This window comes from Takifugu flavidus, chromosome 8 (genome assembly GCF_003711565.1).
Source record: "Takifugu flavidus isolate HTHZ2018 chromosome 8, ASM371156v2, whole genome shotgun sequence".
Taxonomy (NCBI): Eukaryota; Metazoa; Chordata; class Actinopteri; order Tetraodontiformes; family Tetraodontidae; genus Takifugu; species Takifugu flavidus.
The window spans coordinates 8360333-8373808 of NC_079527.1; the positions used below are offsets into that span (position 1 = coordinate 8360333).

At 47.5% G+C, this 13476-nt stretch overlaps 1 protein-coding gene across 4 annotated transcripts in view; it reads left to right on the forward strand.

Moving 5' to 3' along the window:
- Positions 1–973: 973 nt before the first annotated feature.
- l1cama (L1 cell adhesion molecule, paralog a) overlaps positions 974–13476 on the forward strand; it is a 33636-nt gene continuing 21133 nt past the window's right edge. For all 4 annotated transcript variants that reach the window (XM_057039599.1, XM_057039600.1, XM_057039601.1 and 1 more), the window contains exon 1: positions 974–1155. The gene's annotated coding sequence lies outside the window, so the exon portion shown is untranslated. The remainder of the gene's footprint in view (positions 1156–13476) is intronic.

The window sequence follows — 13476 nt, forward strand, 5'->3', positions numbered from 1 at the left end:
CCTAAAGGTCATATTTACATCCTAACCTTTAGCAAAGAAACATATAATGTAGAGGAAGCACTTGTGGATGCGATGGTCAGTAGAATCCCACTGGACATTCAGCTCATATTAGAGTTGAAGCAGCCCATTTCATGTTCACGCAGAATAACCGCCTTGTTGCCGAAAGACTTATTTTTGCAATTATTTTAGAGCTCTTGAATCCAACCTTTGACCTGGTGTTTCAGCAGACATTGGGACGCACCAGTGAGGCAACAATCCCCTGATATAATCTCCAACAATGTCTCCATAATCTCTGCACCTTTGCTTCAGACGTGCAGCTACATTAATATGAACAGAGACTCGACTTCGGTTCTTGTGAAGAGAAAACAGATCCAAAGACGTGGAACCTTCTGCAGATTACCATCGCGCGCTCCATCACCGTCGCCAACAACATTTATCTTGTCACGGAGGATTACCTCAGGCCTTTATTGCTCTGAAATCAGAGCATCTCCCAGACTCTCCCCCAGACTCAGATAAGAGGCGGCACATATGTATTCGCCAGCGTTCTGAAACAATCATCCCGGTCGCGCCTTTAACGCTAATGAGCTGAGGCACTGGCACAGTCTCAGAGCTGGAATTCATTAAATGAGCTTATCAAAGTTAAACCCAGCGGAGCAAACAGATTATTAACACAAAACATGCAGCTAGAGGAGCGAAGAGAGACGTGGACCAGGTTATGGGCTACATGCTCATGTAAAGCATGAATGATTGTGCTCACTCTATAACTGGAGATCAAAAAACAGATCAGAGCAAGACCTCAAGAAGTTAAGGATGGGGGGGTGATAAAGGAATGGTCAGAATCCACTGAGAGGGTGGTGGAGAGAGAGAGAAAGGGAGGGAGGGAGGATGTCAGGCAGAGAAGAAGGGTGATGTCACCTCTACCAGGCAGCCAATAGGAGTCAAGGAGGGAGAGAGGGAGAGCGTGCGGCCGAAGGAGGGTGGGTTTCTCACTGCAGCATCAGCAGAGGGAAGAGGGGCACAATCAATTTCACAGAGACGAGGAAGAAAAGACGCGAGCAGATAAGAACGGGACAGACAGACAGATACAGAGAGAGAGAGAGTGGGGGGAAAAGGCTCTCCGGGAGTTGTTGGAGTCAAAACGCGTCGCTGCAAAAGGTAAGAGGAGAACTCAGTGACATCGTAGGCAGATGAGCTTGTGAGCATGTTGATGAGGCTGCAGTCTTGTTTGGGAATCGCACCTTTGCTTTATGTTCTGCTGCAAAGTACCAGCGTGGTCGCAGCCCCTGAGGTCCGTGACCCCCAGCGGGTGTTTACGGAGGAAAACTGCACAACCAGCGATTTCACACCACTGGCTTTTCTATAAAAAATCAATTATTAAATAAATGGATAAATGTCAAGTCTGTCTTTATATCAATAGTCCAGGATTGGGATTTTGTTATCACGTGTATTAGCCCGAAAAACCTTATAATCTGTTGGTTTTGATTGTTTTTTTTCATTTGATTGGTACTTTCTCTGCCCCCCGTGCAGCTTGATGCATGCAACAGGGTCTCTCCTGGCATTAATATTGGATGCTCAGTACAGCACTGCTGCGTGTCGCTCTGCCTCCCCTCTGGGAGATGAGCTCGATCAGGCAGATTATTAGAGAGATCAGGCTGCACTTGTGTCTGATGCACCTGAAGTTGGGATTTTTGTCTTTTCTCCGACCCCTCGATGACGCCCTTGTGTAACAGCATGCTTCTTAAAAGTGGCACAAAGTGGCACAAACCGCTCTTTAAATCCGCAGCTCAGTGTCTTTATCTGGTTTCTGCATGTTAAATCAAATGCCGCTCCTTTCTCGCCACCTTGATATGAATATTCGTTTACTCCCTGCGCTCCCCTCCCCCAGCTCATGGCTGAGTGTTGAGCACCGCCTGTGGTCGAAATGTGCTGCCATGATTTTTATTACCGTGCAGGACGAAATTCAGCCCTGCGGAAACATTTACGGCCAGTTTCCAGACTCCACTTTTCTTATCGTAGCTGCAGCGGAGCTTTTCCAAGCCATCGGAGCTGGATAACCTCAGACTGCACAGGAAAAACAGGAAACAGAAACCCTGCGAGATCAACAGGAGGCAGGGCACATTAGCCATACAAAAGCACCCGGAACAAATAAGGGTGTGGCAGCACCAGACTGTGGAGGTGTGCCCCTCACCTGGCTGCACGCCACACAGCCTCCCGCTGCCGCCATCCTGCCCACATCCGATCCCCCATCGGTGAGGAATAAACGACTTATCACCTTGGTGATAACTCGTTCTCACAAGCTCTGATCCACCTCTAAACATGTTAGGGTGTGTGTGTCTTTGTTCATCTGCTCATACCAGCACATGTGTGCTGGAAGCAGGGGTGAACCTGCTGCCCCCCCCATTCCCCCTTGCAGCCCTCAGGACCCTGCGGCTCGTCCCAGATGAAACCAGTCGGGGGGGGGGGTGCCCGGCAGTGACTGGTTACCATCTGTACAACATTCGTAAACACGCCGCGCTGCGCACACTCACACGTTACATAAAGCCGTTCCTGTGAAGAGGCCGCAATCAAGCGGTGTGTGTGTGCGTGCGTGTGTGTGTGCATGTCCTCTCTATGGCAGCAATGCTCCAGAGACCTGCTGCTGGTCGCATTATCATACTATTTAATGCAGAGGGGTGTGTGTACAGCTGTGGCAGCTGATCCCCCCTCGGTGTTGTGAGCTGCTGCATATTGTTGTGAGAGTAGTGGGCTTGACTACAGTAGGTTACAAAATCTAATCCCTCGCTTCCTCTCTCTCTCTCTCTCTCACTCATGTGGGTCGGTTAATTGAGCAGTTCCATCAGTAAGATGAATGGAAGCAGGGATTTATGTTAGGAGAGCAGGACAGGGAGTCCAGGGGGATCTGCACGAGAGAGGAGGGTTGCTGTAAGCATCATGAAAATGAGAGATCCAAATGATAATGAAGAACAGCAGAGAGAGAGAGGAGAAGAAAAAGAAGAAGAAGAAGAGGCACCTCTGTACCTCTGGAGGGGTGAGCTGGTGTGGGTGGGATCTGCTCTGGACCTGCCGGTTCAGGGAGGAGCAGTGATGCTCCTGCTTCCTTCTGCAACCTGTTACAGCCCTGCAGATGCAACGTTGGGGGGGGGGGGGGGGGGGGGATCCTGCAACACACGAGCAGGAGCTGAGCAGAGACAAACGGCTGACGTCCTGTTGCAGTGCAGCAAATTAGAGAGCCTCTCATGTTGCCTCCCCAGCCTGATTACTGGGTCGTCTGCTGCGGGATCAAAGGCTGCACTTGGCACGTTCTGGGGATTCAGACGGTGAACCAGCGTCGGGGTAAAACAAGGGTTAAGCGGGAGAAGCGTCACTTTCACTGAGGAGTTGATGAAGCATCTTTCGTGTCTGGCTTCCTTTTTTGTTCTCCTCTGAGAACAAAAGTCAAGTTCTAAACTCACAAAAGCACAATCAAAGACTTGGTGAGCTTCTCCCTGGAGTGTTTACTCCTGGTGCGTTTCTCTTTATGATGCCCACGTTGTGTGTTTCACCAGGATGTTGTCAGCCACAGCACACACACACACACACACACACACACACACACCACACACACACACACACACACGGGTGGGAGTCGGCCCACTGGGTGTCAATTGGGGATGGTGTCGACATGCTGTCAGGGCTGTGGTGAAGAATACATTGTGGTGATTTAGGGGGTCAAGGGTCAGATGAATTGACAGCTCAACCATTCGTAAATGATTACAGGGGAGGAAGCTGGGGGGGGGGGGGGGGGGGGGGGGGTGGGGGGGGGGACATTTGCCAAAAAAAGGGAGGAGATGAAAAGGCTGATTTAAAAGGCAGCAGGCCAGGATGGAGCAGCACTGGATGAAGCCGGTGCCTAAACCAGAACTATTATAGTGATAAAGGCAACCCATCAACCTGGTGTCCCTGCTACGTGCACACCCCCCTCCGCTGGTTTTATCTCATAGACAGAGAGGCTCACATTAGCCTCTGAATCAAAATATCGATCCGGCCCTGGCAAGTTTTAGAAAAATGCATTAATCCCTTTTAGGAAAGTAAGACCCAGACTGGGGCAATATTAGGATGCCAGTAAGAAAACAAATGTGATTCTTCAGGGTGCGATATCATATTTACTTGGAGGAAATATTGCAGATTTCCCCCGAGAAGCAGATATTCAAGATTAGATCAGCAATCTTGTCATGTGTATTGTTTAGAAAGAAGAAGTGGTTTCAGAGCAATAATGAAATCCGAGCAGCTCATCGTGTTATAGAACATTTAAATGGACATATTTCATGTTATTATTGATTAGTTATGATCAGAGTTTCATTACTTTAATGAAAAATTATTGGAAATTAAATTGATTAAATTCCATCATTTTGTGTAGATGTAATTAAATATCCAGACGGTAAAGCAATCACACTAAAAATGAATTAAAGTAGTTCTGACCTTCTGTCTCTCCTTGACGTCGTCCTTTTCTTTCTCTTCTTCTCTTTTTGCCCTTCACTAAATGACATCTTTGTTTCAACGAAACAGAGAATTCCCCTCCAGCATTGGGGCCCACATTCAGCTCTCTAAAAGGGCCGTCATTGTCCCGACAGTGGCTATAATTAAACTAAATTGGACCTCTGTCCTGCATCTCTTCCTTTTGGCTCCCAACATTTTACTGGCAAAGATATTTCATGTGTGACAGGAACATACAGTACGTCATGAAGCACGCCATGAAGCACGCCATGAAGCACGCCATGAATGAGTTAACTGTGGGGCTGCATCAAAAGTGTGTGTTTCTGACACCGCAACTAACCGTTGAAAGGATTATTTCATTCTTTTGAAACATTCCAGAGGGCCCCGCTGTAGCTTAAAAGTCTAAAAACTCTCTTTTCAAGTGCTCCATTTGTTGCATTACAGCACCGTTGCGCTGCTTCCTGCCACTCTTTACGTGCTGGTTTACATGATTATTATCTGCCATCACATCCGACAGCTGGCTTTCACCATATTGCAGCTTTCTTTGGGGAATTCAACCATATTGGTCTGATTACATCACACCTGCTCTGCATGAGCCTGACACAACGACTTTGTTTTATTATTATATTGATTTATTTATTTCCTTTTCTTAAAATCAGCCTTCTGACAGCCTTTCCAATACTGCTGGGATTTATTCTTCCTCCTGCACTCTATTCTTTCCTTATCAATTTTCCTAATGCTTCTTCTTCTTGACCCATCCTTGAAATTGCTTTCACGTCGGTGCCGGAATTTAAATCATATCCATGTTCTCGCTGCAGATTTAAACGCGGTCGAAAAGAGACAGAACCGCCTCAGATGGATGGCGTCCATATAAGGTTCCATACAGTCCATAAGGGTTTATTTATTTTAACCGCTGGTCTTCGAGCGTATTGATTTTGCCTCTTCTCCGCTCTCCACTTCACTGCTATGAATCCTAACTGGAATAGACAGGAAATCGGACGCAAGTATCAATGCACTCACCCGCAGCCCCCGCCACTCCTGCAGGTGATGCGAGTAAACAGCCCACATTTGCCTCTGGAAACCACGTAGATGCTTCTGTCTTCTTCTGCGCGTCAGCTGTGATATCCGTTAGAGTTGGCTTACAGGCGAGGGGAGGGGATCGGGTTTTTGAGTGGGCTGTAATCCCCATACACTGGGATAATTTAATCTCACCTACTGTGCCATCCTATTACACACACCACCCACCGCATGCATGCAGGCGATGGTGGGCAGGGAGGAACACGGGTGGCGTCCAAAGGTTAAAACAGGGTAATGCCAGACGAGGGGCATGGAGACAAAGAGAAGTCATTGGAGGAAGAGAGTTACAGAGGGGAGAAATTGATTAGGAACAGCCGGAAAGAGATGGAAGTGGAGGAGGGGGGTAGAAAATGTCAGGGACTGAAGAAATGTCAGAGATGAATGTGTCAGACTGGCAGAATGGCTCTCTTAAATCTTGTATCGCCACTAAGAACACGTATGTTAGCTCGCCTCTCCTGGCTGGGCAGAATGCTGCTTCTGTGACATTTCTTTTAAGTGTTCCCTGATTTAGAATGGAAACTTTCTTTTTGTCCCGGTGGCATTTTGGATTGATATTGCCATGAAGCACAGGGGTGTCATTGGCAGGGATTTGAGTATGGTGCAGCAGGCAGCCTGTCATGTGATTAATCTTCCTTTATATTGTTCCGTAGACATTCTCAGCCAAATTCACAATAGCTTTTTTTTCTTTTTAGATTGGGAGAGAGACTAAACGGCAGAATACACAAAAAACTAAAAAACTAGGCACCAAACTAGCAATAAAATAAACATAAGAGGAAAGACTCAGACTGAGCAGATGGTTTAAATGTCTTTATTCCGCATCCACCAGACAATACAGAATGGCGCTTCGAACAATGCATCTAATCAAGGGCTAACCACGCCCATCACCCCATGCATCACCTGGGTGTGAGATACGCCCCTATGTGTCCGCCACAATACTATATTAAAATCTTCATATTTGAACTTCGAACAGAAGAAAGACGTGGAATAACTACATAAAATGTCCTCCATTTATGCCCTTTTCCCCTCTCAACCACCTGTTACACTGGGCCACATTAGCCTTTTGTCCCCTGTTGAATCTCGGGTTGTTAGCGTCTCCTAGAAGCAGCCTTTGTGCTTGTAAATTAGCCTTATGTTGGAGTTTGGGGGCGGGAAATTGGGCATGAAGCTCACTCAGCACCCGAGATGCAGCAACGACACTATATCTAACTCCAAAACTGTTTACACCAGACGTCACGCTCGGCTGCACAGGCCAAGCGGCCCAACTATTCTGCCTTTGTGGCCAAACTTACAGAGTGCATTTTTGTGCCACGTCTCTTTTTTAAATCATTTGTTAAATCTGTGCCGCCAAAGAATGAGGAATGTTGCAGAAAGCGGTCGTGCAGAGGCTTCTTGTTAATACAAGCAGAAGATAAAAGGCTCAGTCACCATGAGGAAACTGGAGCAGCATGGAGGAAAAACAGATTTATTCAGGGGTACAAATGTCACGTCGGAGGAAGGAGGGAGAAAAGGGGGGAAGAAGGGAAAGCAAACGATGTGTAGATAAAGATAGAAAGTGGAGGGAGCAGACAGACGGGCCAGGCATTTTTAACAAGCTTAATGAGGTAATTATAAGCAGAGACCTCATCCTGCAGGCTTCGGGTGGGGCAGGAGAAGCAGCAAATCTGAGAAATCACGTTTATTATCTGTAGCCTTTTAATAATGTTGATCATAGATTTACAGAACGTTCCTGCTCGGGGGCTAAAAACAAAGTCAGTGTAAGAAGACAAAAGGAGCAGATGCGTTAGAAGATTAAAAAAAGAAAAACCAGCCCATTTCTAAACAGTTTCAGTGACCTAAAATACAAACATTTAATACTGCAGACAGAAACATCAGCCTGAATTTGACTTCATTTCCACTCCTCATATATCATTCATCCGTGTTTGTCTTCCTAAGTCTTGTCGTTCGCCACCCCTTCGTTTCTCCTTCAGCCAGTCCTCCGTCCATGGTTTCAGACAGCCTGTGTTTTATTTATGACCGTGCACTGAACGCCGCTCTGACCGGCGTGCGGTTCAGAGTGGGACAGACACTCTCTAACTGAAGCAGAGCAGCATCTCCAGCTCCTCGTGGGTCCCTCTCGGCCTCCATGAGTGACACACAAAACACTTTCTCTTTGTGCAAACTTGAAGATGATCCCTGCGTCTGTTTGAGAAGCGTTGTCAGCGCTGCCAGAGTGTCCTATATAGTATGATCAGCAACACTCCACGGAGGGGAAATGATGAATATGTGTTTACCAACAATCTCGCTGCTCTATTTTCTTCTGGAGGTGTGAACAGGCTAATGGAACATTGCTCTATCACACCATCACTTTCACCGAGTGCTTGTTAATTAAATGAAACCTCTGCTCATCCTACAGATGTGTGTTCTGAGACCTTACGGGCATGAAGAGTTTGTGGAGTTGTTGGGCTGTAGGGGAAGGTGTAGGGGAAGCTTCCTCTCTAGTCTTTCTCTCCATTTCTTTCTCTACACTTCACTCGCTCTCTCACGGGGGATTCGGGCCAAACCCTTTTCTGTCATTTCTCAGAAGTGTAACAAAACAGGGGGAAGGAGGCTGGAGTCAGTGCTGCAGAGCTGGCAGCAGCCGGGGCCCCCAGTGCGGGGGGTGATTCTCCATAAAAGCAGAGGGAGCAAATCAAAACAGCGAGTAAACAGAGACGGAGCGTGACTGTGCACAACAGCATTTGTCTTCTTTTTGTGCCCCCACTCCGTCTGCCTCCTGGAACACATCACCAAGGGCAAATACACTTGTCAATCCTTTTAAGTGACTGATGGCAGATGGGTGTAAACACAGGTGGGATCCAGTTTATCCGCTCCCTCCTTTTCATTTGGCTCCATGCTGGAAATTGGTTCTGCAAAATGTCACGTCCTCGATTTATTTGTATCACTGCACGGGGAGTGTGTGTGCGGATGGGCTGGAGCCAATGTGGGGAGGGGGATTTGTGAGAGCCGAGGGTCTGCGGCAGAGACGGGGCTGCGCGCCCAAGATAACACACCGGCTTTTGATGGAGCCCGGGCCTGCTCTGTTGGAGAGCAGCAGCATCTCTGCCTCTAAGAGGTCTGACTCTATTTGTAACGATTGGATGTGATTACAAAGCAGAAATAGTGCCGTGATGATGATGATAAGACCAGTAATGGGAGTTGGTCAGTCGCAGGGACACATGGACGCTGTGCCAACCTGCAACCCCCCCCCAAAGCCTTAATCCCTCCCAGACCTGATAGCCAGGTTAAGGGAACGCCAACCTTTGGCTGCCGGTATGTGATCTTGTGTTGATGGTAATGAAGCTGTGCTGAAAGGTGGATTCATCGTTTAAAGTTCCCCAAGCTTCCACTTTTAGGGAAGAAGAAAGAAGCAGAAGGCAGGGTAGGGTAAGAGGGTTCAGGGAGAGACAAGGGGAAGTTTCATCCTGGTATTCTGGTGCAGCAATCAGCAGGGAGCAGGGGAGAGAGAACAGAAGAAGTGCAAATAAAAGAATTTCTGCAAAGACGGCAGCCAGGAAGCACGAAATCTTTCAAGCGGAGGGAGGATGTAGACGACACGGGAAGTGGAGGAAGCTAAAGATGGAGCAGGAGACATTGGAACTGGAGATGAAGGCAGGGCCTATAAAGTAGAGACAGATGAGAGGAGGAGAGAAGATGGGGGGGATGGGGTGCCGATGACGAACATGTAACGGGGGAGGGGAGGGAAATATTTGCTGTGTGGAGCTGAGCTGGAGTCAGGAGGTTGTCATGGTGACAGAGAGGTGAGAAAAGGCGCGAGAGGGAGGACTCTGCGCTCGATCTCGCACACTCTGACGCAAACAAAATGTTGCCATGCATATCAACACTGACCTGCCACGACCTGAGGGAGCGCACGCACTCCCACGAGTTTACACACACGCACACGTATGTGCACCCAGGTGGTGTGTTCTGGTAGGCTGAGCCACAACACATGCAAAGCCGGTCCCCCCTCTCTTTGCTGCCCTTTATCTTCCCTCAGCCCCATTTGACTGGCAGGCAAATCCCTTTAAACTGACTCGTCTTTCCAGTCAATTACCCAAACCTGCCCTCATGCTGCCACGGCGTGCACGAGCAGGCGTGTCCACACGAGGACATAAACTTTACCCTGCCATCAGCAGACTTCGCCTCCTCAACTCTGTTGTTTTGACTGGAAATATTTATTTTCCGCTGGGTTTTGTGGCGCGTGCTCTGCTAGAACAGTCATGGTTTGTTTGTGTGTCCCGAATTTTCTTCTTAAAATTAATCAGCCCCGTAAACATGTTTTCATCTGTTAAGCGCCGTTACAGCTGAGATGAAAAATACCACTTTCTTTTGAACATAATATGTTTATATAAAGCAAACCTAGCCAGTTCATCACCCTGAGCGCCATCATTAGTTTGCTGTGTGTTTACCACCGTTATAATTTACCTTCAATATTAATGATTCCCAGAAAAACCCAGAAAAACAGGTTTTCCATACCGTGCAACAAATAATTCTATTTTAGACTTACAAACACAAACTGTTCCCATTCTTTTTGGGGCCTTATGCATCATCATTATCATCTTCCTCGTCCATCCTTTCTGTCTCCACAAAGCAGATATTCACCACCTGAGGAGTTACTTCCCTTTCCTTGGCCCAGAATGTTTTGTATTTGATTATCGGAAGAGCACTTACAGGGAAGTGCTGCTTTTGCTACTTTTAACAAAGCTAATGGAATTGCCAAGAAGCCTCAGCCTGAGCTGGTTAAGCATTTAGAAGATGGCAATCGCATATTCTGTAATATGCTTTTGCTTTGATAGACGCATCTCCTGCACCTTCCACTTGGGTCACCTGACTGCTAATGTTATTAACAATAGTCTTTTTTCCTTGTGAATGTAGGATTATAACATCCTTCTAGTGTGAGTGACCTCCCTGGGGGTCGACAACCAGAAGAACAGAAACACCTCCGGCCGTTTTCCCACAGTCACTGCGGCTCTGCAATGCAAATGTGTTAGCAAAGCAGCATGTGTGACCCGGCCCAGCCAGCAGCTCATTTCCCTAAAGAGCTGGAAACGATGGGATTACACCCAGCATACACAAAGCTTGTCAAATGTTTCTGCAGGCGGCTCCAGGTCACAAATCATTTTGATATGAAAGCATCAGAAATGAAGGAAATCTTGAATGAGTTAGAAATAAGACACGGATTCACACAAACAGCTACGCCTCCTTGTGCCGCTCTCGTTATACTCCGGGAGCCTCGCGTCACCAACATCTGACCTGTTGTGATGGAGGTTATAGGTCACGTAGACACGCCCCGCCCACTCCTCAGAGCGTAGCGTGACATTTCTCCCAGCGGAGGCGGCCACGTGTCCTTGCATGTCGCACCACTGTGTCCTCCATCGCCGTGCAGATTACTTATCACCTGACTCGCAGGGCCGCTCCCTCCTCATCCTCAGCTCTCGCAGCCAAAGGACAGATTGCAGGGTTGCTCCTCCCACATCACCTCCCGCTCCAACAAACGGCTCCATCTCCCACCTGCTCTCTCCGGCAGGCACAAACCCAAACACACTGTTTCCACACATATGCTCCTTTCACACCTGAGTCTCATCAGATAACCTTTGAAGCCCGTCCGGCTCTCTCGTTCTGCTGCTGCTCTGTTCATTCACACCTGCCCTGGATCAGAATACGAGAGGAGAATTTACATAAATTCACACAGTCGTTTGTGTCCGATCACCATTCTATTCACATTCAGGCGCCGGCCTCAGAGACGGCGCTCCCTCCGGGGCTCGTTCATACAGGTTGTGCTGATTCTAAGCTGGTTTGTCATTTCCGTCAGTACTTAGCTTCTGTGTTTTGGCTCAGGGTTGGCTCTGACAGATGCTACACTGATGTCAGCGCTTTATGCAGCCCCGTGTAGCTGCACCGTCCCCAAAGGCTTTAATAGTGCGCTCACATCAAATCTTATCTGGCTCCGTAACGGATAAATGGGCTCATGCTAACATGTTTACTGAGCTCCGAGGTTTTGTTTCGTTGTTTTTCTCTCAGCCATTGTTGAAATGAAGACTAAAGGCATCGGCGAAGGTCAAAAATGCTCATCAGAATAAGAAAGAAAGACAAAACCAACACACGCCCATACACACGAGTCGAGCTCTGGAGGAACAGGAGGAAAGGGAGAGGCTGAGTGTGGAAGATAAAGAGAGTGAAAGGAAGCAGAGGCTGCAGGACAGCACAAGAGGAAGGAGACAGAAGGAAGGTCACTCCTAATAGCTCCTCTGTGTGATTTCATAATGTCATGATTGCTCCTGTTTGCTCCAGCTAATGCCATTAACTACCTGTCATATGGGCTCAGGCCCATTACACTACAAAGGATCTTCACAGGCTTCTGATCATTACTATACTTTCCTGCTGCCCATAGAACATGGATGGAGGACGGGAGTGTGCGGCATGCGAGGGGGCATTTGTATGCATCGCATTTTAAATCTTCAGTCTGTAACAGAGGGCGTGTCCATGGTTACTGCTTTGTGCTGCAGGCACAGAATCCAACTTGAGTGGTTTCTAACCAAGCAAATGATTCCCACTGTAATAACACTTCATATACATGTGCGTGTGCGTCCGTGTATTTGCAACATGTTGAGTTCAAAAATCCTCATTCTACTGGCAAAGTGAGAACATGTTTGGGAAGTTGGCCATTTTGGCAGGTCTCCACATCTTCAAAGGACTATTTGAGGGTTAAGACATGGTTTTATGGTTGAGGTTAGAACCGGGTTTAGGTCAGGGTGAGAGGGTGAGTTAGGATGCTTAGGATAGGAAGCTGGGTCGTGTATTATAAAAGTCCCTACAAAGATACAAGTGTGTATGTGCATGTGTGTTTACATGCAGACTAAATTTAGATACATAAAAGCTCTGTTTGTGCTTCATAATTACAGGTGAGAGAAAAGGCCAGTGTCGGGCCCATTAATATGCCCCAGTCCTGATTTATATACCAGTAAATCCAGGCCAGCCATCTATTCTATTAACAATCTAACAGGAATCTTTTCCCTGGTACATCTCTACTTCCTGTGGCTAAATGGCTGACAGGCAAGCCATAAGCAAATTACCTTATCAGTCGCGGGCTTGAGTGAACACGGAGTGAGGTATCACTCCAAGATAGGATCCATTAGCTGAGGAGAGATTAGCTAACCTGCTGACACAGGCTGATTTCACTGAAACACATGGATGAGGGGACATGATCCACTATCACATCAGGGTAGCACCTCTGTCTTTCATCGTTACACAGCGTCTACTTGTCAGGTTGGTTTTTAATGCCAGTGCACCTCGGTCTCTGCCTTTTCCTTTTTATCATTTTCCCTGTTTGTGTAGTTTGTTGTCAACCCGGTCCTCTCAACTCCCACCGGTGTTGCCCCTGTTTTCCTGTCAGTTTCCCTCCCCTCTGTTCTCTCTTCCATCCCTTCACCTCTCCTCTCTCCCTCCGCTGCCCCTCACACGTGCCTTAATGAGTCCTGGCTCTTCTCTTTGAATTATTCACCACTGCTTTTATTCTAGTGTTTCCATTGTGTCTTGAGGGGAGAAACAGCAATAAATAAATCACGCCAGGGATATCTGCTGCTGTCGTTTTTCTGTGTGTGTTTACTGGTGTACAAAAGAGACAGACAGACGGACAGACAGAGAGAGACGGGCAGAGGCCGAGAGCGCCATGGAAGACTCTCTACAGAATTTTGTACTTTCTGTTAGCCTTCAGAAAAGAGTGATTATAGTACTTCATTCTTTCAGTGGCTTAAGTGCTCATTTTCAAGTCTCTGTGTGGCATTTCTCTTTTTTTTCTTGGTTTTTCTCAGAACATGTGCTATTAAGGAGATGTGAAGCTACTTGGCATTTCTGTGCACGTGAATCTACACGTGCACGTGTTTCTCAACCTTAGCCCAGGAGAGTATTTGC